At 47.7% G+C, this 24653-nt stretch overlaps 2 pseudogenes across 2 annotated transcripts; both read right to left on the bottom strand.

Moving 5' to 3' along the window:
* Nucleotides 1-20975: 20975 nt before the first annotated feature.
* On the bottom strand, nt 20976-22928 carry LOC311609041 (BOS complex subunit NCLN-like; annotated as a pseudogene). Its single transcript has one exon. The product of its transcript is annotated as a BOS complex subunit NCLN-like (transcript).
* Nucleotides 22929-22947: 19 nt separating this feature from the next.
* On the bottom strand, nt 22948-24370 carry LOC311608042 (SH2B adapter protein 1-like; annotated as a pseudogene). The gene has a single exon. The product of its transcript is annotated as an SH2B adapter protein 1-like (transcript).
* Between the last annotated feature and the right edge of the window lie 283 nt (nt 24371-24653).

Consider the following 24653-nt stretch of genomic DNA (forward strand, 5'->3'; position numbering starts at 1 on the left):
TTGGTTTTGGTTTGTTCTGAGGCTGTTTACAGGACCTTGGTCCTTTAGTCAGGATTCTCTAGAGCAGCAGCACTCAACCTGTGGGTCGAGAACCCTCTGGGGTTCATGGGGGTCACCTAAGGACACAGACATTAACATTACAAGTCATAACTTTAGTAAAGCTATGCATTTTATTACATAAGATAATGTTACAGTTGGGGGTTGTTTGGCTTCAGGCATTCCTGGGTCCCTCCCCGCTACAGGGCATGGCTGGCATACCCTGTCCTCTACCCTGAATTCTCTAGGCCAGAGGCAGGGCCTCCTCTCTCCAAAAGGCCCTTTACTGTATAATGCAGACATTTTGCCATCCCCCCCCCATCCTCGCTTTCTGCATTGTTCCTTTTCTCCTCCTCCTTTCTCTCCTCCCTCTGTGTGTGCTTTTCTCCCTCTCTTCCTACCTCAGCATGGCAGCTGAGAGCTGCTTCCAATAAATCTGCAGTTATATACTGTAACCTTGCCTTGCCACTGTTTCCATCAGGGGGTCCTCACAACATGAGGAATTGTTTTAAGAGTCAAAGCATTCTGAAGGTTGAGAAGCACTGATCCAGAGAAACAGATCCAAGATACACATCATATACATATACACATACATCACATATACAGATATATCATATAGTCATAGATACACATCATATATACATATATATCATATAGTCATAGATACACATCACATATACATATATCATATAGTCATAGATACACATCATATATACATATATATCATATAGTCATAGATACACATCATATATACATATATATCATATAGTCATAGATACACATCATATATACATATATATCATATAGTCATAGATACACATCATATATACATATGTATCATATACACATAGATATACAATATATACAAAGAGAAAGAGACTTGGGATAGTTTAAAATATTTGAAATTTTTTAAGACTATGGGTCTTTTAATTATTATATTGTATTGGATAGTCATATGTTGACAGAAGTTAAAATTATTAGAGAGGAGGGAAACTAAATTTTTAAAAAAATGCCTCCATAAGATGGAAGCCTGTAGGACATTTTCTTAACTAGTGATTGATGGAGGAGGACTTAGTCCATTATGTGTGGTGACTTCCCTGGGTAGGTGGTTTATAAGAAAGCAGGCTGAGCAAGCCATGGGGAGCAAGCCAGTAAGCAGCACCCCTCCATGGCCTCTGCACCAGCTCCTGCCTGCACATTCCTGGCTTGTTTGAGTTCTTGTCCTGACTTCCTTCAGTGATAAACATCTATATGGAAGTATAAACCAAATTAAATCCTTTACTCCCCAATATGTGTTTTGTTCATACTGTTTCATCTCAGCAATAAAAACCGTAAGACAGATATTAATATTACTAGTGTTAGTGTAGCATTTTATGAACACATGTAAGGGGAAAAGTTACTGTTAATAGTGATGTGTTGAGCTGCGTGGTTGTGGCACATGCTTTTAATCCCAGCACTTGGGAGGTAGAGGCAGGTGGATCTCTGTGAGTTCGAGGCCAGCCTGATTTACAAAGTAAGTCCAGGACACCCAGGACTACACAGAGAAATCAGGTCTTTAAACACCAAAAAGACCAAACCAACTCCCCCAAAAGTGTGATATGTTTGTGTGTCAAATAGACAAGGGAACAGATGTGATTTGAATAAGAACGGCTTCTGTATTAGTTAGGGCTTCTGTTGCTGTGAAGAGACACTGAGGTCATGGCAACACTTATAAATGAAAGTATTTAATTGGGGCTGGCTTACAGTTCAGAGGTTTGGTCCATTATCATCATGAAGGAAAACACAGCAGCACATAAGCAGACATGGTGCTGGAGAAGGAGCTGAAAGTTCTACATCCGGATCGGCAGGGAATAGGAAGAGAGAGTGACACTGGGCCTGGCTTGAGCATCTAAAATCTCTAGGCCCACCCCCATGTGACATACTTCCTCCAACGAGGCCACACCTCCTAATAGTGCCACTTCCTGAGAGTCTAAGGGGGGCCCTTTTCATTCAAACCACCACAGGCCCCACAGGCATGCGTATTTAAATGTTTAGTCATCAGAGAGTGTCAACATTTGAGTAGGATTTGGAAGTGGGGCCTGCTGGAGGAAGTGTGTCACTAAGAGTAGACTTTGAGCTTTAAAGAAGCCCATGGCAGGCCCAGTCTCACTCTTGACTTATGGGTCAGGATGTGGCTCCCAGCTATTTCTCTAGCACCATATCTGCCTGCCACCATGCTCCCTGCCATGAAGGTCATGCACTAATCCCCTGAGGTCGTACAAAAGCCCCCAATTCAATGCTTTCCTTTGTAAGAGTTGCTGTGGTCATGTGGTCATGGTGTCTTCACAGCAGTAGATCACTGACTAAGACAGTTGTTCTGGCTGGCTTTTGGCAACTTGACACAAACCTAGCACTATCTTGGATGAAGAAATCTTAATGAAATTACCCCAATAAGATTGGCCTATAGCTTTATCCCATCACTCAGGAGGCAGAAGCAGGTGGATCACTGTGAGTTTGAGGCCAGCCTGGTCTACAAAGTGAGTCCAGGACAGCCAAGGCTACACAGAGAAACCCTTTCTTGAAAAACAAAACAAAACAAAACAAACAAACAACAACAACAATAACAAAAAGACTGGCCTGTAGGAGAGATGGCTCAGCAGTTAGGAACACTGGCTGCTCTTCCAGAGGATCTTGGTTCAATTCCCAGCACCCACATGGCAGTTAGCAAACTGTTTATAACTCCTATTCCTGGGGATCCAACATTCTCACACAGATATACATGCAGTAGTAAACACCAATGTACATAAAAGAAAAATAAATTAAAATAAAATATTGGCCCATAGACAAATCTATTGGGGCTATTGTTGTTGTTATTATTATTAATGATTGATGTAAGAAGGCACAGCCCTTAGTCAGAGGTGCAACTCCTGGACAGGTGGTTCTGTGTTATATAAGAAAATAGGCTGGGCAAGCCCATTAGAAGCAAGTCTGTGTGCAGTATTCCGCCACGACTTCTATGCAGCTCCTGCCTCTATGTTCCTGCTTGGCCCCCTCAGTGTTCTGTGATCATGGACGTAAACATCAGACGAACCCTTTCCTTCCTCACCTTGCTTTTGGTCAAGGTGTTTTATCACACTAATACAAACCAGACAAAGGAAATGGGGAAGGTGTATCTCCCAAGAGCAAATAGGTCAGCGAATGGTGCCTGTGCCTGAGCTGTGGTGACACTTGGGGCTTGGCAATCATTTTTTAAATGGGGTGCTTATAGTACATCCGAAATCCCACAACAGTCTTTCCTCTAGCCAGCCGCAGCAGGGGCTGTGCAAAGGAGAACAGATCTGCGGAGCATTTGAGCTTGTCTAGGCCGACCTCAAACCTGGAGGTCAGGATCACAAGCCCTTGTTTGGGAAACTTAAACTTGAACAGGAGGATTAGGGGCCTAAAGGTTGCTGTAAAGGGAGGGATAAAGAGGAGCTGTGTAAAGGCTGGAATATAAATTAGATTACATTAATCATAATTCTCCTCATAAGATCCGGATCAGGAAAGTTAGAGGGGAGGGCAGGCTTTGTTTCAGAACATTCTGGTAATTTGACAGTGATCATGACCCACCATTTTATCATAAAGTGTTTTCTAGTTCACGAAGTACTTTCACTTGAGTCCTTTCCTTTTGTATAGACTGACCTTCTAGTTTGTTCATTCATCCACTAAACATTTCTTTTTTTGTTTGTTTGTTTTTTTGAGACAGGGTTTCTCTGTGTAGCCTTGGCTGTCCCGAACTCACTTTGTAAACCAGGCTGGCCTTGAACTCGCAGCGATCCACCTGCCTCTGCCTCCCGAGTGCTGGGATGAAAGGCGTGTGTCATCACACCTGGCTCACTAAACACTTCTTGAACATATGTTTATGCCAGATAGTATGCTATGCTGTCCCCCAACACATTCCATGTCTAAAACAAAGTTGTCACTGCGATTTTACAGATAAATTCTGGCTAAAGCAGTGGGATACAAAACTCCAAACAGACACAAGACGACTTTATCTTTGCTCTCAACAGCAGGAAATAGTAAAAATTTTGGCAGAGAGATACGAAACGAACAACTTAATCTATGTAGTTTGTATAGGCTCCATTAAAACTACCCAACAGCCATAGGCAATGAAAAAAAATGAATGTACATGATTCAGTAAAACTTTACTCGTAAAAATAGCCATGACTGTGTTCCAATAAAACTTTATTTACAAAAACAGGTCATGAGCCAGAGTTTGCCAGTCCCTACAGTGCAGAATCAACATTCAGAGAAGAGGATCCTAGTGTACACAGGTCTTAAATGGAGCAACAGGGTCAAGAGGTGTATACAGAGGGCTGCAGAAGCAGAGGGTGTAACTGTCTGGGAAGCTTGGCTATGCCTCCTTGGCAGCATTTCTGGGGCTTGTGTTTCCAGGTCACTGCCATCCAAGAACCAGGAAATAGCTTGCAGACTGACACTGGGTGGGACCTGGAGCCGGCTTTTTATCAGCACTCTTGTCTCCTTCCTGAGCTGAGCCTGTGGTGTGGGAGCAGTGGCTCACCCTCTGCCTCTTCTTTCCGTTAATAGCCAGTCCTCATCACCTCCTGAACCCCAGTGTTCTTTGGCCCTGGCAGTACAGAAGCTGAGCTTCTACATGGCCCTACATGGTAATTCCTTGCATGCCATAGTCAGTGTCTTCTGACCCAGAGCGTATCCTAGAGCCTTCAGGGTCTCGGTCCACACCTGAGGAGTCATGCTGAGGAGGGGTAGATGATAGGTCCAACCAAGTCCAAGCAAGACATCTATAAAAACAGCAGAAATGACCTCATAGTGGAAGGGGCTGCCGAAGGAAGTGATACAGGTAAGAGAAGGCTTGAGAAGTGACTAGACACCCATTTAAAGACACCATTTAAAGAGTAAGTTCTAGTGTGAAAAAAGTCCCGGGTTTAGGAGTCCGTTGCTTGTCCTGTTGGCTATCTCTGTCATCTTGGAGTCTTTCTTTGATCCTCTGACTTGGTTTGTTGATTTGAAAATGGAGAGCATACAGCTCACAGGGCTGCTGCGATGATTAAAGGGGAACATTACCCAAGGTCGCAGCAAGTGCCAACCTGGTGTGCAGCTGATTCAGAGCAGCTTCAGAGGGGCTGTGTTATCGGACTGGGTCTGGTGACCATGTTGGGTGGATAATTTTTGAGGTCCGGGGCTTACAATTCTTTGATGCATGGATCTAATGAGAACCCTTTCTTCATTTACATCAGATTTTTTAATAGCCTCCCCAAAACAAAAGAATGCCACTTCTTTTTGTGAGAGCCCTCACATTGGACACACATGATGGAATATTTATTAACACAGAGGAATTTTATTTGGAGGGCCAAATGAGTATAGGATTTTAAAATGCTTTAATAGTTTCCATGCATTTAGGCCACTTTGGATCCCAACACAAAAGTGTTTCATTAAAGTGAATACAGTCCTGCTTTTTAAATGCCTCTATTAATTACCAAAGCTTCCATTAAGGTTTAAGGAGAGGCTCTTTAATATTTTTGTTTGTTCCTCATTTAAAAATGTCTTACTCAGTGAGTTGCTATCAGGAATGGGGTACCCATTTCTTTAAGTCTTTCATAAAATAAAAGCAACTGATTTTGTGGGCAAAAGATGATCTACTTTCTCTTTCTTAGTACAGGTGGGCAGAATCCTAAGAGGAAATGATCAGATTTTTCACTAAGTCACTTTGTGCCAATGAGGGGGCTCCTGGTTGTTGTTATGGGGGGACAAGAAGTTATCTGAACCCAGACACAGAAAGGAAAGGACTCCCAGCAAGCGTGAGAAGCGCCCCACGATGGCCAGCCAGGCTCTTTGACTAACTCACAACTGCCCATGGTGTAGTCCTCTCAGGAGAATACCACCACATGCACGCACGCACGCGCGCGCGCGCGCACACACACACACACACACACACACACACACCTTCGTCTTGGCCTTTAAGGTTTGTTGTGCTCTCTTTTTTCTCCATTGCCACTTGCCTTGGCATTTCTGGTTTTCTTTCCCTTCGGAACGCTCAGATCTTTCCATGTGCAATGTCCTTGAGCAAAAGCCCTGCTTCACACCAGGCAGCCTCTGTGTCCTCCCTCCATGAACGCAGGTCACCTAGCAGAAGCATGGTGGCTCAGTGGGGGGGGGGGCACTCATCACCCTGGCCCTGGCCCCTCTGGAAAGCATTGTGGCAGAACTTTTCACAAGACAGTCTGTAAAAGGCCGACAGGAGCTTCTCAGGACAGTGACCTTTGGGGCCCTTTTCAATTCTGACTTTCACATGCTGACCCTCCCGTGTGTGGCCCACAAACAAGGCCAGAAGAGGAACAGATGGAATAGAAAATGCTTTGGAGGGTGTGTGAGAGCTGCTGGCAAGTCTTTTAGAAAATACAGACGAGGAAGAAGTACTAGTCCTCACATTGGGGGGTCTCCTAGTCAAGACCCTGGCTGGGGCTTCAGGAAAGGTCAGGAACTCACTGTTTATACACAAACGGATTCTGGTGTGGCTGACAGACCAGGGTGTAAGCCTGGAGACCTGCTTTGGCCTCTTCAATCTTCTCAACACCTGTGTGACCCCAGGCCAGCAAACCTCTCTCTTCTCATAGGCCAAATAGCGATAAGATTCTTTTTGTACCTTGTTAACGTTAGGACCACGGAGAGCATCAAATGGGATAAAGGAAATTACTCTTACCTTCAGAAGTACCCCCATACTCAATTCTATTGTCCAACTGTCAAATTTAATAGAATAGAGCAGGTACCCAAGTCTGGAGAAGTTCAGAAAGAGCAAGACCACACAGTGGTGCTCTCAGGCCGTTGACGGTGGGACCTCAAATGAACCAGGCGTACTTAGACTGATCCTAGGCCACTCCAGGGTAAAAAGCTCCAGGGGTGAAAGTTTGATGACCTGGAAGTAGCCCCAACTTTCCCGTGGCATTTCATCTTGCATTTAATTTTATTTTGTGATGACAGGAACTAGATACGCTCACTATGTGAAACGTGGCAAATACAAGAGGCGCAAAGAAGAAGTCAAAGTGTTCATGGCTGCGCTATGTGGACAGATCGGCTGCCAGAGTCATGCTGTGCGGTTGGCTGCCTAGCCTTTCTCTATGAGCATGTATATTTGAACTTAATCTCGATAGTGACCCCTTTTCTCACTGAAGTTTGTTGTGCATGCTAGAACTGAAACTTGAGAGGCAGTATTTACACTTGTGTCATTGGCCATCAAACAGTTAGATAGAGAATGAGTTTCTGGCAATGAACACAGCTGTAGTTTGGACCTGATGCTCCTCTAAAGACATGTGGGCTTGTGTTGCTACTGAGGAGTGAAAACTTCAGGAGTTTGATTGTAATGGAAAGGACTCAGGTCATTGAAAGGGTACCCTTTTCTGTTGTTTTGTTTTAAGATAAGAGAAAAATTGTGTGTGTGTGTGTGTGTGTGTGTGTGTGTGTGTGTGTTAGAGAGAGAGAGAGAGAGAGAGAGAGTTCATCTGCACCAGATGAATGCAGTTTTCCCAAGGAGGCCAGAGGACACTGGATTCCCTACAACTGGAGTTCCAGGTGGTTGTGAACTGCCTTCTGTGGGTGTTGGGAATTGAACCTAGGGCCTCTACAAGAGCTCCTTAAAAGCATACCCTTAAAGGGGAGATGGGCATGCTGCCCTTTTCCTGTCTGTTTTTTTGTCTTCTGCCTGCCATGAAATAAACAGGCCGTCTCTACTATGCATTCCTACTGGGGCACGCTGCCTCAGCGCAGACCCAATCAACCATCATGGATTGAAAGGACCAAACTAGGCTTGGGTGGTGATGGCAAACACCTTTAAATCCTAGCACTAAGGAGGCAGAGGCAGGCTGATCTTTGTGAGTTCAAGGCCACTGTGGTCTGTAGAGTGAGTTCTAGGACAGCCAAAGCTAAATAGTGAGACCCTGTCTAAAAAAAAAAAAAAAAAAAACAGAAAAAGAAAAAGAAAATTCCAAACTATAAGCTAAAACAAACCCTTCTTCCTTATACTTAGATTATCTCAGTATTTTGATATAGTGATGCAAAGCTGACCAATAAAAAAGTCCTAGTTGTTCACTGTTATGAATGACGCACTGAACGCAACATGTAAGCCATTGCTTGGCTGGTCCTCAGCAAGTCCTAGCTACTTTCATTAAGTTCAAGGAGTCAAACAGGAGAATGGCACCTGAAGTGAACTTGCTCCAGACAATACCAAAGGCTTGAAGAGTTGCCCCTACGGTAACCACGTGCTTCTTATAAGTTGTGTCATGGAGTCTGGTCACTTTCTAAATCCCTATCTTCTTCTTTTTATAAAGACTCATCACTGCTGACTTGCTCCCAAATCTTTGAAGGTTTACGCTGATAAAGGATGTGGTTGTGGAATATGAGGCTGATGCTCAAAACCCTAGTGAAACATTATTTTACTATAAAGTATTTTATTTAAAGACATATTTTTCTATCAGGTCTTTTGGCTCTGTATTAATGATTCCCAGGGTTTGGTTGTGTACTTTATTGTTCATGTTGATTTGTTTGAGAAAGGGTCTTGCTACGCAGCCCAGGTTGGCTTTCTGCCTCTGCTTCCTAAGTGCTGGGATATTGATATGGACCCAAGAGCATATGGCAGAGGCCGCTCACCTCACAGTGGACAGAAGGCAGAGGAAAGGATTATAGAAATGGACCAAGGAAAGATATACCTTTCAGGGACATATCCCCAAGGACATACTTCATCTAAGTAAGCTCCGCCTACAACTTTTCACCACTTCCCTCAGATGCCATCATATTATGACTCCAACAAGGGAGTGACTCATCCATTAGGTAGGAGCCCTGAGGACCTGGCCACCTGTGCGAATACACCACAGAGAATGCCAGAGGTGTGCTTCTCCAGTCTTCTAGGTATTTTCAAGCCCAATCCAGTTTGACAAGAGATTAACTAGAACAACTTGTACCATGCCTCTGTGAGGTCCCTGGCCACCTAAGCCACCTTGCTCGGTTACTTGTGTTTGACCATTCACAAGTGGCAGTAGTGATGCTGTGTGTCTTCTGAGGACGTCACAGGAAGCCTTGTAGCTATGCCCCATAATCTTTCTGAAAACATGCATGGAAGGCTAGCCACTGCCATATAAGAACTTGAGCTTTGATGACTCTTAAGCTGGCCCTGTGGAGAGATCTGTCTACCCATCCACTTGTTCTTTTAGTCATTATAGTATAGTACCAAACAGATAAGGAAGAAGCCATTGTGGATGCTCCGTCCAATGAAATCTTCCGATAATTACTGTTCGGACCTCCAGCTAACTGTAACCAAGTTGGAACTGGATGGTAGCTAAATCCAGTCAATGCCTACTCCAAGAGATGGCCTTTTGCTACTTTGTGGGCTCTTCTTTCTTCCATCTTTCTCTTCACCTTTTCTTCTTTCCATTTCAATTCCCTAACACTAGATATGAGAGGGAAAAAAGGATAGAGAGGAAAGGAAAGAGATCCCTGAATAAAGTCGGGGGTCAGAAAGAGGACGATGGTATCCTTAGACTACTTCCTGCTGATTAGGGACGTCAAGCTCCTTGGGACAAGGTTCGTCTTCGCTGTCAGGATATCTAATTTCTTCTTGTTGCCTCTTTGCGCACTTAACAAATCGTGACTGACAGCAATGAACCAACAGCACCCCCCCTCCCCCCCCCTCCCCTGCTGCTTCCCTGGGCCCTAGCATTTATATACCCTCTGAAAAGCCCCCAGAATCCCAACCATCACACGATTGCAGAAACTATCATTAGCTGGCAAAAACACGCGTCTGCTAGAGCACAAGGCAAACTATAGTCAGCCGCTGCAAAGCAGCCCCATATCCCCACACCTTGGATTAAAATGAAAACATATTCTTATAATATTTCTGTGGTTTTTTTTTTAAAAAGAAGCCAAAATTCCAGAAGTCTCACTACAATGCCCACATATTATCATGTAAAGCAACTGGATTTGGGATGGGCTGCCATACAAGAGGTAATCAAAACAACATGCACATTTTCTTTCACAGCTACAGGTTTATGCCTTTATTAATTCTGTCATATTACAGGTTAATTTAGTCACATTATAGGTTCACTACAGAATGCCACAGTAAGTATTTATTGAGCACCTTTTATGCTCGGTTTGGAGACTAAAGAACAAGCAGTACATGATTTATTCACTGTCAGAAAAGCTTGGTCCAAGTAAGGATACACATAGAGCAATGACCTGTAGGGTGAGGTCCATGAGGAGCAGCATCCTGACAGTGCCCTGCCTGGAATGCAGGACCACACTGAGTTACATTTTAGAAGATGTCTGCCTCTTTCCTATGGGCAATGGAAGGAGATGTTCCAACAGAGGGTGATCTATGTGCAAGAGACAGAAGTTCCCACACCCTTTCCTGCTCGCAGAAGATGAGGCTCTCAGCTGAAATATGGTCTATGCTACCATTTCCTCTTTCCTTCCCTAGGGTCTGATAAGAGTTTCAAAGTAAGCTGGGCATGGTGGTGCATGTCTTTAATCTTAGCACACTTGGGAGGCAGAGGCAGGGGGATCTCTGTGAGTTCGAGGCCAGCCTGGTCTACAAAGTGAGTTCAGAAGAGCCAGGGCTGTTACACAGAGAAACCCTGCCTTGAAAACAAACAAACAAACAACAACAACAAAAAAAAATAGCAACAAAACAAAGTAAAACAAAACAGGACCAACAAATAAAAGAGTTTCAAAATAAGTCATCAATTTTTGATAAGGAGTTTCAAAGCAAGAGTGGGCAGTAGGGCTGGTTTGGCTACCTCTTAGAGTGTTGGTTAGTTTTCTTATCACTGCATTTATGGCTGAGAGATCTTCCTGAAGGAGAGGATTTGTTTTGGCTCAGAGGGTCAGAGCTGCAGTCATGGTTGGCCAGACACTTGGTGTTTTAGGTTTGTGGCAAGGCAGAACCATCAACGACAGAAGAGAACGACGGAGGAAAGATTCTTACCTCATGGCCAGAAATGAGGAGGCAGAGTCAAGAAAGGGAGGGACCTGGCACATGATACGTCCTGCCTCCATCGACTTACCTCCTCCACCCAGGCCCCAAATGCTCTCAGTCAGCTGGGAGTTCATTGGAGTAATTTGTTGATGAGATAAGCACCTTCACGGTCTAGCCATTGCTCAACGGGACTGCAGACTGGAGACCCAAGCCTTCAACAGGCAAGCCCTTTGAGGATCGTCTTAGTTAGGGTTTCTACTGCTGTGGATACGACCATGGCCAAAAGCAACTCAGAGCAGAAAAGGATTTATGTCATCTTTGCTTGTAGCCCATTATCCAGGAAAGACAGGGCAGGACTGCAAGGCAGGAACTAGGGGCAGGTACTGATGCAGGGGCCATGGAGGAGGGCTGCTTACTGGCTAGCTCCGCCTGAGTTTTTTTTTTTAATAGGACCCAGGACTATCTGCTCAGGGGTGACACCACTCACAATGGGTTAGGCCCTCTCATATCGATCACTAATTAAGAAAACGCACCATAGACGTACCTACAGGCAAATATTTTGGTGGCATATTCTCACTAGAAAGTCCCTCTTCCAAGCTGACTCTAGATGTGTCAAGGTGACACACAAAACTAGGCAGGACATGGAGATACTTCGTATGTCAACCATGATTCTCAGTTTTGCCACTCACCTCATTGGAATCCTCTGAGGAGCATCTATAAATTAAAATACTAATGAATACTAGTTCATTCGAACTAGTAGTTTTTCCATGCTTGATCTTAGCAACCAGTGCTGGACACAAACATATTCTAGCAGTTGTGCCCATAAGTGTCCCTTCAACCTGAACACGCGCACAGATGTACCAAAAGCCACGTAAAGAATACTCAAAGGTCACCTGTGTTACGACTGCAAGCAATTTGTATATTTAGCAACAGAACAGTTTTGGCCTGTGTGTTTGTATCCAGTGTCAGTCCATTCAAGTTGCTAGGACAAAATACATCAACTGAGGAATTTATAAACAGTAGAATCTTTCTGTCCACGGTTCCTCAGGTGAGGAAATCAGAGATCAAAGCGCCATCAGACCTGCCATCTGGTGATGGTTTATTTCTCCTAGCTGGCACTTTCTTTCTGGGTCCTCACCTGGTGGGAGGGACAAATGCACAGCTCTGTCTGAGTCTTCTTAGTTTACTAATCCCATTGCTGACAGCCATCCCCTCACATCCTCCTCACTTCCCAGAGGCCCCATCTCTTCACGGTGCCTTTAATCCCAGCCTTCACTGGAGAGACAGTGGTAGGCAGATCTCTGTAAGTTCAAGACCAGTCTGGTCTACCTAGCAAGTTCCAGGACAGCCACGGGTACACATTAAGAATCTGTCTCAGGAGAGATGGCTCAGAGGTTAAGGGCACTGATTGTTCTTCCAGAGGTCCTGAGCTCAATTCCCAGCAACCACATGGTGGCTCACAGCCATCTATAATGTGATCTGATACCCTCTTCTGGCCTGCAGGTGTACATTCAGATAGAACACTTATATACATAAAATTAAAAAAAGAAAAAAGATCCTGTCTCCAAAAAAAAAAAGTTGGTTACATTTTACTTATTCGTTGGGGGGGGGGCACACTCGCTTGTGTGCACACATGCACACCCACAGACGTTTCAGGTTTCAGGGCAAAGCAGGGACGACACTAATGGCCTTGCTCATAACATGCTCCATTCTCAAGACAGCTTAAATAAAGTGCCCAAATGTTCAAATAACTGCTCCAGATTTTGGTCCTCTGGACCAGTACAAACTAACAGCATCCCTTTTTTTCCACTAATGGCCTCATCGGACATCCAGGCAACTGCTTAGTTTCCAGTGTGAGTGCCAGCTCTCCCACCAGCTAGGGGTCAGGCTTGGTAAGGGGCTCCCTTTATAGGACTCTAAATTAGAGGCCTCTGGATGGGCTGTAAAGAAAGATGAGCCATGGTTCCCAACTCTGGCTCCACAGATTAGACTTGTCGCCATCTTCCATCTTTGCTGTGGACTCTGCTGCGGACACAGAGGCAGCTGGGAGACTGAAGTGATGTTCCTGCCGCTGCTGAGAACCCCGAAGTCCCTCCACCTCCTCACTGGGCAGCAAGGATTGAATGAAGACCCCAGCCCACCTTCAGCACTGCTGGCTCTCCTGGATTCCTGCCCCCTCTCCAAAGCCACCTCCTTCCTGCTGTTACCACAGTGGAGTTAGCTTTAGGAACAAACTGCTCTGCAGGTTCCCCAGAGGCTGCCTGAGGCCAGGAACTTCCCTGGATGGGACCAGCTGCTATTACTAACACACAGAAGCAATCAGAACTGTGAGAAACCACCTGCACGAGAGGTTACAGGCTTTGCTGGTACCCAGAGGAGCGAGGAGCCCTGAGCCCTGATTAAAGAGCAAAAGGAGCAGGCCCAGGCTTTAGTGGAATGTTCAAAAGTGTCCCCAAGCTGAGAGGAGAAAAAACCATGTTGAGCTGCTCTCAATGAGTGGTGTCCTTCTTTTAACTTCCAGAAGCAAAATTAAGTGGTAACCTCTGAGAAACCTCGCCTCTTACAGACCCACCTGTGGGAGGTTTTGCTAAGTAATTTTGTTCAGCTCTCCCGATTTGAGACTATGGAAAGTGAGGGCGAGAGAGGAGTGACTCCCTCAGGTCCCGGAGCTAATTAGAAGCAGAAAGCGTGTGTGATGCAGAAAGTACAGTCTCTGGCGTCAGACAAGCCTAGGACAAACCGAGCTGTGCTCTCCAACCTTGACAAATTCATTTGCCGCTCATTTCCTAAGCTGTAAAAGGGACCACACCACGTAGCAAGGCTATCACGAGTGCTAAAAAAGTCCGATGAAATGCCCAACACAATCAGTGGGAGTCATCAGAGTAGAAAAGTCCACAGTGGGAATCTGTCCCTTTCAATGGCAAGTAGAGAGGCACAGTAAAGGGCTGTGCTGGGCAGTGTCCTCGAGGGTTCGATAGACAAGCACTTAGTTCTCTTCAGAGCTGTATTAATGGTTCAGGAGGGTCTTCCTCTGTGTCCTTCACAAATTTTCTGAATACTTCAGAAAAAGTAACCACGGAACGATGTGAAGCCTCCGTCACCTCAGGAGACTGGGACTAGTGACGAGGCCACTAATTTGCATCCAGTCACCCATTCCTTTAACAGATATTTAAGCATCTACCCTCGCTGGTGCTAGGGCCATGGCAGTGAATAAATAAAATGTGGGCCCTCACAGAGCTGACGTTCTAGTGAATTCTAACAAGTTAAGGGAAAGTGGGAGTGGGACTGATGTCAAGCTCCATAGCTCTCTTCCTCTACAGCCCTTTCTCCTTTCCCATCCCCCCAGCACGTCCACACACACCCCGCCCCCCTCAACTGGCATGGCCGCCTCTCTCTAAACCATGCCTCTTTAACCAGAGGAAGTAAACCCAAATGACACTTGTGTGTAGAAACAAGGAATCTTTTCAACGATGAAGAAATCATAAACCCCTCCTCTAAATTAAGCCTCCACTCTGATTAAAATGTGTGCATGTGTATCCATGTGTGTGTCTGTATAGTGTGTGCATGCATGTGTGTGTGTGTCTGTGTATGTGTGTCTGTGTACATGTGTGTAGTGTTTGCATGCATGTTTGTATGTTTGTGTGTGTGCATGTGTGTGTGTGTGTGTAGTGTGTGTGTCTGTGTAGTGTGTGCATGCATGTGTGTGTGTAGTGTGTGCATGAGTGTTGGTATAGTGTGTGTATGTGTGTGTAGTGTTTGCATGTGTGTGTGTATGTGTTTGTGTGTGTGTGTATGTGTGTAGCATGTGTGTGTGTGTGTGTGTAGTGTGTGCATGAGTGTTGGTATAGTGTGTGTATGTGTGTGTAGTGTTTGCATGTGTGTGTGTATGTGTTTGTGTGTGTGTGTATGTGTGTAGCATGTGTGTGTGTGTGTGTGTGTGTAGTGTGTGCATGCGTGTGTTGCAGCTGAAGGATTTTTTTCTAAGCATAGCCGGCCTGCCCTGGAAAGGACTTCTCACCTCCTCACCAGGGCACAGGTTACAGGTTTTGGGGAGTGCCCTTTTAGCAAACAGCCCCCCAGCCCCACCTTTTTTATCAGTTGATTTCAGCTGTGAAAAGAAAGAAAAGAACAGGAGGTTTGCTTAGTGCGAGCCCTTTTCTGAAGCCAATAGGGACTACAGGATTGGAAAGCAGAGGAGGCTGCACCGGGTTCAATGGTTAACCAGCAAGATTAATAAATGGCAGGAGGCGGAAACCGGCAGTGAATAAAGAGGCAAAAAGAAATGTCTCCTTGTGGTTCAAAAGCCAAGGGAAGTTTACCTAGGTCTGGGTGACCTGTGGTTAAAAGGTCCTGGGGGCCAGCTCTCATTGAATTCCAGGCTGAACCACTGCTTTCAAGAGCTTCACCTGCCTCCTCTCAGAAGCCCAGCAGCCTGACAGAGAGCCGTACAGATCTCACTCAGGCCGACTGTGCCCGCCACTGGGGCCCCACGCTCTTCCCTTTCCCAAAGGCTTCTCTCAGCTCTCTCTCCAGCACAGCTTAAACCATCAAATAGTGAACTTTGGCCAATATAAATCATTGTAACTGCCCTGGCTCACCTTAGGTATGTTGGTGAACATTCTCTTTTCCCTGTGCCTCGGTTTCCCTCTTGTAGTGGTTGGCCAGCTTCTTGCCTTAAAGGATCAGATATTAAATATTTCCAGCTGTAGGCTTCGTAGCTCCTGTCTGTCTCGGATACCCGACTCTGCCATTGAAGTGGAAAAGCAGCCAGAGGTGGTATGTAACGAGTAGACAAGAGTATGTGCCATTAAAACTTTATTTACAAAACAGGGAGAGGACACGGTTGCCAGAAGGCTGTGGTTCACTATCCCCTGGACTGACTCTCAAAAAACCCAAAGGATCCTGGATCACCTTACAGAGAGAAGGGGGGGGGAGGGTAGAGGTGGGAGGGAGGTAGGGGAGGAGGGGGGGGGCACTGATATGGCATGCTCCAAGCCACTAGCGTATGCTAATGGTAGGAGGGAAACGGTGATCCAAGGGCCCGACTTTGGTTTATTATGTCCCCAATTCTTCCAGAGGTGGAACACCAGCTGATTCTGTTCTATGGGTCTGATCCTGGGACTCACTCTCGCAGTGTGACTTGGGAGTGGGACAGGGTGCTTTCGGACTGCTTCCAGGGACTTTCTGATGCATGGAGGATGCAGACTTTGAGCTAAAGAACTCTACAGCTCAAAGGGGAGATGGTAGAGACAATCACACGGCCCCTCTCTGAACCGGAGGAAATTGTGTCTAAGAGGAGGGAGAGAGGGACCTTTATACATAGTTCATATTGGATGTCACAAGTCCTTGTCCGCACTTAGTGACACCCTTGTCACACAGTTGTCTCTGGGGGTAGAAGGACACCCTTAGCACATGGTCTTCCTGTGTCAAACCATTTCACCCAATAGTTCTTCCCAGACGGACTCTCTGGCCTGTCCTTCTGTGGTTGAGCGATATGGCTGAGCCAACACGGTTCTGTTTATCACCATCTATGCTTCCCCTCAAACCTCGTGCAAATTTATATGGGACTTTCTGTTCCTTGGCTGAAGACCCGGGGAGCTTTTATGATGTGAATCCATTTTCTTCTTTGTTCCCAGCTTCTGCCTCCCAGAAGGGAGAGGCTGAGGATAAGGTCCAATGGGGCGCGGTAACAGCTCTTTTAACTGAGGTCCCCAAGGGCCCTGAGGTCCAGCCAGGGTGACCCTCCCTTGTACACACCACCCTCCCGTTCCCTGTGTGGCCTTCTAGTTGGGCCACAGGATCTGGAGCAAAAGGACTTCTTGACCACAGCCATGCCACAGTCACCTCTAAGCGTGACGTGGCACCCAGATGACTGCACTCACTGTCCTGTTTGTGGTGGCAAGGGTTTGTAGCGAGAAGCTGTGGGAGAGAAAGGAAGCCTGGGGACTGCTTTGCCACGGGGAGATGTTCTTGCCAAGTGAGGAAGTGAAATGTTGACAGCCTTCGGCACGGATGTGGACTGGAGACTTAAATTGGTTCTGGGGAACAATCCACAGAGGCGCCAGTGAAAATATAAGGAATTAACGGTGAACCCACATTTTCTAAGCTCAACATGGCCGTCAGGCCAGTAGGGGAACTGCTGAAAATATGGCCATGGTGCCCTGCAGATAGACCCATCACTCACCTGTGAATACTCTGACATGGACTGAAACAGTTGGGCCCCGAGTTATGGCTGACAGCTTCCTCTCTTCTCCCAGAAACTCACCCGCGAACGCCTGCCAACCTCCCCAGGAGTGGTTCTGTCCCACTGTATTCCAGATCCCTGCCTGGCTTCCTCGTCGAAGCCTGGTCTTCCGTTTGTTCTTTTAGCTTCTGACGTCAAGGCTCTTGCAAGCCGCTTCCTTGTCTTTCTGCCACGTGTGTCCCAGGTAGGCTGTGGTACTACTCTCCAGGACAGGGACCCTGTATACACTATCACCATCCCCTCAGCTCTTCCTCTTTGAGGCAACTGATAAGCATGAACAGCAAGGTGGGTAGGCTTGTAAGACAGGAAGTAGAAGGGACAAGTAAATACTGTTCCCCCGTATGTCGAAGCACCAACTCCCATTGCCTACAGATGTGACTTTGAAAAAAAAAATCATACCTTAGCAGATGAATTGCACCTACGACCTTTAGATGAGATCACCCAGGGTAAGAAAGGGCACATGAGAAAACACAGAAGCACATTCAGGGGAAGTAAGAGGCTGAAGTGAATCACAGGCCCCGAAATGCTAAGAATTGCCAGAAGCCGGGAGAGGGGCAGGCTTCACAGCACAGTAACACAAACACAAAATGGGCTAAAAACATAAAACTCAGATTACAAAACTACAGAGGACAGCATAAGAGTAAAGTTGTCATGACTGTGGATTAGGCAGTGGTTTCTCAGGTACACACCAAAAGCGTGAGCAGCAGAAGAAAACCTGGGTATGTCACATTTCATTGACACCTCGTGATTGCAAAGGACACCAGCAAAAGGGTACAAAGACACGTGGAAGAATGGGAGACAGTTGCAAACCTCATACATGATCATACATGATTTATATCTGAAACAGATAAAAGAGGAGCTGGAGAGACAGCTCGACAGTTCAGAGCACTCGATGCTCTTCCAGGGGATCTAGGTTCAGTTTCCAGCACCTACCTGTTGTCTGACAACCATATGTAACTCCAGTTCCAAGGGATCTGAGCCCCCTTCTTCTGGCCTCCAAGAGCAATGTATGCACATGATGCATAGACATAGATGTAGTCAAAAATTATACATGTGTATATACATATACACACATAGATGTATGTACATATGCATGTATATCTCACATATGGCATATATATTGTGGGACCTGTAAGGTCATAGTCTGGGGTTTCCAGATAGCATCTGAGCTCCATACAAAAATGGTGGACTCCCTTTCTCAACAGGATTCCCTCTTTGACTGATCTAGGAAACCCCAGATCCCCTAAGGAGCGTTACATAGTGTAAGACTCTGATCGGGATAGTCTATTCCTGGAAGTGACCAAATGAGAGGCAGAGGGCAGTTCCATGCAAATGCAAGAGGAAGTTTATTGGTCCAACTTGACAGGGTCCACCTGTACCTGAACAGTAACAAAAGCACTGAGTTTTTATACTTTTTCAAAGGCAGATTTGTAACAATCTTATTGGCTATTTAACATGACTTTAATTCTATTGGGTGATTCTAGAACTATGCCTCAGCCTGGAGGTAACTGTCTTGGGGTCAGGTTAGTGCAGTAAGTTCCAGTTTGTGCAAGCTAAAACTGTCAGCTCTGAAGGGTGGAACTCCTCAGGGCCCATCCTCTTTCTGACCCTGCTTCAAAAAAGAGTTAGGTTGGATCTCTCATTTCCCACTCTCTTTGGATAGCTGTTTCGGTTATGAAACAGGTTGTATCTTAATCAGAGCTGTCTTAGCCTGATTGGGAGGAAACACTTAGCACAATGTATTAGAAATACCCAAGCCAAGATCATCCAAGATGGCGTCGATCACACACTGAATCTAATCTGTGGAACAGCAGTGACTGCACAGCCACCAAAGGACCATACTGAGAGCTCCAAAACAGTGCTGGTGTTTCCCACAAAGAAAGAAATCCTGTCATGTGGATTGTCCATGCCCTCCTGCAGCAGGACCATGGGATCATGCTCAGGTGAGCTCCCAGGGCCTGCCAGCTGCCACCACACTGCTTTTTGGGTTGTGGCCCGGTGCAGTATGGGCCAAGGAGATGGCATTCGAGGTGCTGTTCAAGTCAAGCCCAAGCAAGGACTGCACCTTCCATACTACAGGCCTCACAGACCTCCTATCCTGGGCTGGGGCCATGCTCAATGCCGAAAGCTGGATCATGCAGAGGTGGATACTAGGGGCAGCACTGAGGCGGGAGTGGGGTGGGGTTGGGGCCCATGGCAGATGGAGGATGCAATGGAAGCAGAGACACTGGAGGCATGAATCAACAGAGCCACAAGTTACCTGGGGACAAGAAGCTAAGCTGGGCCAACATCAATGGTTTCTGTGAGCTACTCAATGAAGACCTTGAGGGGCCTCCACTTGCCACCTGCTTGATGGCCCACAAGATCCAGTACCCACAGGAGTAGGAGGCCATCCAGGCCTTGATGGACAGCAACAATCTGGCAAATTGAACGGGAGCAAGAGAGCTGACCCTGAGGACACAAGAACAGGAAAGCTGGCCCTTAGGCCACAGGAGCAGGTGAGCCAGCCCTGGGGATATGGGGGTCTGGGAGCTGGCCCTGCCTTGAGGACACAGTAGCTAGAGAGCTGGCCCTGCCCTGAGGACATGGGAGTGGGTGAGCCAGCCCTGCCATGATGACATTGGAGCAGGAGAGCGGGCCCTGCCCTGATGACATGTGAGTGAGAGATCAGGCCATGCTCTGAGGACAAGGGTGTGGGCCCTGATCCAGGGCTCTGAGTGAACCCCAACATCTACCCCATGTATGACCTGCTGGAACACATAAAGGGGCCGGACCTGCAGATTTAAAGATTAAGAATCTCCTTGACACACAGCAACAACAGGATATCCGACAGCATTCCCAGTGAGGATCCAGTAACGATAGTGTAGGCCTCCAACTTGTAGGAATGAACATTTGAAAGTAAACATATGTGAACAAAAGGCTATATTGCGGTGATACACTATAGCTTCTGTGACAAGATTTTTTGTTCGTCTGTCTGTTTTATTTTACTGGGAGGAGGAGAGGGATTTTGTGCATGATGTATAAATCATAGACATTCAACAAAAGTAAAAATAAATAGATGAATAAATAAATAAATAAAAGCTATTAAGCAGTTTAGTATCCTTAACTACTCTTGAATGATCTACATAGATGTAACATTTGTCTTTTAGGGCTGCACAGAGACCTCCCTGTTGTAGGAACAGGAGATTAAGACCTCTCAGGTCCTGAGGTACAGCTTCAGAGAGGGAGGTTAGAGATTTTTCTAAACAGGAGATGGAGGTTTTATCTACGACTGTCCGGGAGGTCCCTGATAGTTCTGGTTCTGCAAGATTAGGGAAGAAGTCCCTGTGGCAGCTCCTGTCACCCCCAGTCCTAAGAGGATAGACACCGTGAGCCCAGTGGACACCTCTCGGCACTGTCTACACAGGCCCCTGTCTCAACCCACAGGACTGTCAACGAAGAGCCTGGAAGAGGGAGTGGGAGTGGAGAGGGACAAAAGACGCGAGAAATGAAGACAAGATGGCAGTCTGATCAAGTCTCGTTTATTGAGTACACCGGGGCAGCTTATACAGGGAGGAAGGTGAGTTCTGGGTAAAACCACAAAACCAGGATGTTTAGCCAGCTGCAGGGTGTTCTCAAGCTATCCTAGGCCAAGATAGAAGAGGGAGTTGGGTAAACATTAGAAAAACAGCAATTCTGGTCCAACACTGGAAAATTACAGATGCTTGCCATCGCTAAGATGATGTGGCACCTTGAGGCAGTTGTGCTATTCAGTGAGCAGGCCATATGTCATGGCTCCTCACTGGCCACTATCCCAGGAATCAAGCAAGATGTCATATGGGTGGTTGGTGACTCTCGGGGTCAGCTGGACGAGAACACAGAGTTAGTTCAGATGCACATGCCCACCATTTGTCTAGCGGGGGAAGCAACTCTGGGATACTTCCTAAGCAGAGACCTGAACCACTTACAGACTGGAAGGTTAGGCGGATAGAGAACAAGACCCCATCATCATTACCTGACTTGTATAATGGATTTATGGAGTTATTCGTTTTAGTTTTTGTTCTCTTATGTCCAGTGGTCCCACATCTCCAAGAGGCACAAACATAGCTGTTGGGAACTGTTAGGCTTGGACCCCCTGAGGCCATGCCCTGGCTGGTATGCAATTGTTATTCTGTCCTGGCAGCTTCCTGTTGTGAACATTGTGCCTCACTGAGCTGACCACAAGTTCCTGTTTTGTACCCTGGTTACCTTGGTCACATGGTTCCTCTTGTCCTGGGGACTTCCCATCTACATCACCTTGTATTTTCCCACCTGCCTCTGTACTGTATAAAAGGCCTTGGCCCCTGCTCATTAAACGGCATTCTCTTAGAACGGATGACCCACTGTCTGGAGTGTTCTTCAACCTGCAGTTCCTCACTCGATATGTCGGTGTAATTGCAGCGCGGGTGCTGCAAACACTGGCACGTCTGGGGGGTGTCCCCTTCTCCATCAAGTTGTAGACGACCCGTGTCAGGGCTTCAGCGATGATCCACATGTTTCAAGTCAGGGTCTTGGAGTCCACCCAGAACCACACATCCATGATGCCGCTGCACGGCCCCAAGCGGTAGCTCTCCAGGAGCAACAGCGTGCAGGTCGTCCACCAGGTTGATCTTCTTGTGTACAATGGAGAAGCTGACACGGGGGAACTGGCACACAGTCACTGTCTCCAGCTCATGCAGGAAGGCATGCTGCAGCGTCCCCTCCCATGGCAGCTTGGACACAAGCAAATGCAGGTGGTTCCCATGTCCCATGGGGTCCAGGCACAGCACAAAGGCCACGTTGTCCTGCAGCAGGCTGGAGTCTGTGTGGTCCAGGCTGTCCTCCAGCCCTGGTAGTTGAACTTGCCCCCTCCGGCGGCGAACAACAGGAGGCTATACGCAGCATGTGTGAGCTTGTACGTGTAGAGGTGTGAGAAGAGGCGAGCCAGCTCCAGCAGCACAGAGATGCCACTCCCATTTGAGTCAGTGCCCAGAGACAGTCATGGGGCCACCCCAAAGGCATCCTAGTGAGCCATGATGACAATGGTGAGGAGGTCCTCGCCTCCCAGCCCTGTCACCCATCCCTCCACACTGGCGATCAGCCAGTCGCTCACTGCCTGGCTCAGAGCTCCATTGGTCACCATCTGGAAACCATTGATTGTGGCCATGTGGATCAGCACTTCAGCGGCAGAGGCAGAGCCCTGTGAAGCAGAGGCGGCCTGGGTCTGCTCATAGATTAACAGTAGGGCCTCGTCCTTCACGGCAAACCACATGGGCACCACGGTCTCCATGGCCAGCATCTCAGGCTTGATCTCCTAGAATTTCTGGACAACGTCCTGGGGCATGGCAGCGATGGCACGGGGCAGGATGATGACCACAGCGCCCACTGCCTGTCCCAGAGCCTTTCGATAGTGCTCATAGGAAAAGTCCAGCAGCCACATCAACACGCAGCGGCTCAGCACATTGGCTTCCACTGTGCGCGCGTCCATGTTGAACACTGCACTCCATATACCTTATGGCTGGCCCTGTATACTGCTGCATGCAGTACACAGTAAACCCCTGCACAGCGTTGGCAGCGGGCAGTGGAAGGCGCCAGGAGCAGCAGCACGGCAGGCGGGAAGATGATGAAGCCGAGGGGTAGGCATGATGCCTTCAGCGCGTTCTCCAGCACCTCGCCTGCTTCCTCCAGCATCCCGGTGGGCGGTAGGCCACAAAGCCAGCAGATAGTGACAGGAAGCAGCTGCGGCTCCGCAGACTCAGCTCCCGCATGGGCAACTGCCATGTCAAAGAGTTGTCTGTCCTTTGGACTTCCCCAGTCTGGATCCCTGGGTGCTGGAGGATGTGCAGACCCAGGCGGTGGTCCCGTCGACTTTTATGGCAGTGGGAGTGGTCAGTCCTCTAGGCCTCCCACTGAAGCCCTTTTCCAGCAGCTTATCTTTTAGGGCTTCCAAGTCCATGACCTGCTCCTCCAGCATTGTGCACATGGTCTTCAGAACCTCCATCATCTTAGCCAAATTGGTGGGCTACTGGGCGGCACCTTTGAGACCTGCCAGCAGAGCCTAGCGATAGACATAGTCACTTGCTCTGAAGGGCAAGAGAGTGGAGGAAACATGGGGTGGCATTGGTTGCCCTTGCACCCCCCTGCATGGCTCCCAGCCTGCTGCCACTGGGAGGGCACATAGCTGATAAGGACAACATCACTGGAGCCTCCAGACTCCAGAGGAATGGGGTGCACCCGGAAGTGCTCAAGCATATCGAAAATGGACTGGAAACACAATGTAGGACCCAGCATTGACCCTCCGCATTCACTGACAAGCGCAGGTGCTTGGCCTTGCCCTGGAAATTGAAAGTGAGGATGAATTTCATCACATCTTGTCTCGCTCTGATGGATCAAGAAGACACCATGTGAGCCAATGTCTCCTTCCAGCACTAACTGGGCAGCCTTGAGTCAAGAGGGCATGCCATGGAACCAAGGATAGCCTGAGAGGGGCTGATCCCCCTCACCTCTCCCTGGAACAGGAATGACCCTGTGGCTGCTTCCTGAGTATCCCAGGAGGGTAGGGGGTGTGGAGGGGATGAGCTGTCCCTGCTGGGGTCCCCTCCTCAATAGGAATGTGAGGGGGCAATTCTGAAGGAAGCAGTTCCATTGAGTCAAAATGGGAGGCAGCAACGGAGGCAGAGCTAGGAGAGAAGGAAGCTGATGGCCGGTCCGGTCCGAGAGGTCTCCATAAGCTCCCTGCAACAGGCAGTCATTACTCTCACTGGGTTGGCAGACTCTCTGAATGATTCAGACAGGGCAACCCCAGGCTTTCTGTGTTACCCTTTGTGAGGAAGGAGGTCCCAGGGGCCAAGGGAAGGGTCATGGGATGGGGGGCTGATAGCAGGCCAGGGTCCTGGGCTTAGGAAGTGACACTTCTGCCATTGAGGCTGCCCTCCTGCCCCTGAGGTGAGCCCAGTTGCCCTTCCTCTATGACCCACTCCTGCTGGGTCAGGGCCAGCCCCTCCAGCCCCCATGAAATTCAGCAGCTCTTTCCTCTGTACCATCCCTGCTCTGCCCTTCAAGGTTCCCCCTCCACGGCTTAGTCTGAGCCTCTCAAAGTGGTTGATTCCATCTTTCCCCAGGGGAGGTGCCATCACTAGCCAATGCCCTACCAACTGTCCCGGCACCACCAGAGGAGTTGGAGTTGTTGTTTCCACCTAAAACTGGAGGGCCGGATGTGGTCTCCAGAGGCCCAGCTGGGGAGGGAGAGTCAACGCCCCCCCAGCCAATGCCCCCCAGGATGTCTCGTACAGAACCTCTGACTGAGTGACCCACGCATGGGAGGGAGAAAGAAGGAAGTGGGCCAGCCAGGTCCTCAGAAGATCAAGAAGGGCCCAATACTGCCAGGGGCTCACCCACCCTGCAGGTCTCAAGGTC

Source organism: Acomys minous, assembly GCF_964271855.1.
Source record: "Acomys minous genome assembly, chromosome: 11".
Lineage (NCBI taxonomy): Eukaryota > Metazoa > Chordata > Mammalia > Rodentia > Muridae > Acomys > Acomys minous.